Source organism: Triticum aestivum, chromosome 4D, assembly GCF_018294505.1.
Source record: "Triticum aestivum cultivar Chinese Spring chromosome 4D, IWGSC CS RefSeq v2.1, whole genome shotgun sequence".
Classification (NCBI taxonomy): Eukaryota; Viridiplantae; Streptophyta; class Magnoliopsida; order Poales; family Poaceae; genus Triticum; species Triticum aestivum.
In genome coordinates, this window is record NC_057805.1 from 278527384 (window position 1) to 278528743 (window position 1360).

General features: G+C 49.6%; 1 long non-coding RNA gene across 2 annotated transcripts; it reads right to left on the reverse strand.

The window, feature by feature from the left end:
- Positions 1 to 157: 157 nt before the first annotated feature.
- On the reverse strand, positions 158 to 1205 carry LOC123099909 (uncharacterized). 2 transcript variants are annotated; one of them, XR_006448296.1, is made up of 3 exons: positions 654 to 1205; positions 492 to 574; positions 158 to 399 (listed from the first exon to the last, which is right to left on the reverse strand). It is a non-coding gene; the product is annotated as an uncharacterized lncRNA (long non-coding RNA). The 2 variants fall into 2 exon arrangements; XR_006448297.1 differs by having other exon boundaries at positions 158 to 574.
- Between the last annotated feature and the right edge of the window lie 155 nt (positions 1206 to 1360).

Genomic DNA, 1360 nt, shown 5'->3' on the forward strand with positions numbered 1-1360 from the left:
AATGCCCGTGCGTTGCAACGGGACAAAATAATTTTTTCAAAAAAGTTAAACATAGTCGGAAATATATATAATTCCCACATCTTAAACTTCGATAATTCCAATATCAATTTATGCACATACATTTCTCGAAAAAGAAACAAATACAAGCTTTAAGAAAGGAAAACAAAAAATTCTCATGTGTCCATAAGAAGCGGCTAAGATCAACATACATCTTGACCAGTACCATCTTATCCTGGGCGTACCCACAAAGGACATGAACTAAATCCTAGGTCTGCAGTTGCATCTACTACATATTTTTAATTGTTCTAAAAAATATAAGACACAATGCACCTGTGATCTTCAAGAATGGAAATCTGATATGTCGTTAAAACGTGTGCAGCATGTCTAACTCGGCAGGATCTACAGAGATAATCATTTTCTCAGAACATGGAAGACAATTTTCTGCAACTGATCGACAGCTCATGGAATACCACATGTTACAAGGCAGCAACCTGGATACAATACTGCCTCGTCTTAAGCAGCCTCTCCAGATCTCCAAGCCGTGCCTTCTCCACAGATAACCCCTCCCCAGATTCTTGCAATGAGGAGATTGATGTTATTGGACAAAACACAACCAAATCTATTAGTATATGTGGAGAGAAAGAAACACGTACCTGCATTTGTAGTTGTGCAGCGCGGCAAGAGCCCTAGAGAGCAGTAGCACCGGCTCGATCTGTACCTAAAGCTGATCCTTTTGCCGCTAGATGCCCTCGGTGGCCTCCCTCCTCCCGACGACGAGCTCGTATGGCCGCGCCCGCTGCAGCTCGAGCCGCCACCTCATCTCCATGCATGTTGTACGGTGGTGGACGCCTCCGCGGCCCTGGCATGGCCTGCATCCCTCTTACTCGCCTTGTCTGAATCAGCAGCGGCCCCGGCTACCACGGGAGATTCCTCACTCCCGCTTGGCAACCTCCTCCTCGCAGCCATTGCGGCGTCTCCTGCTGGTCAGGAAGCGCCTGTGTCTGTGTGACTTGCTCCCGTCACATGGCCCCAGGGTCTTCCTTATCATCATCGTTGTCGCTTGGCCGCAATACCTGCCTTCCCCGCCAGACCGGAATGTCGGATCTGAATTCACCGTGGGGTTTGGGAGAGGGGACTCAGGGGAGACGGGGCGGCGGGGTAGATGGGAGCAGATGTAGTTGGCAGCGAGGACATCCCGTGATGGATTTTGGGAACGGGGGCTGGTGATTTCGGCGGCGATTAAGGAGATAGACCAGGACATAAGATGGGACCAGCGGACAAAGCGGTGTGGGGTTATCGGAAGTGGGAGGTCCGACGAAACTTAGCGACGTAAGAGGGGAGACGGAACCATACCCTTTTT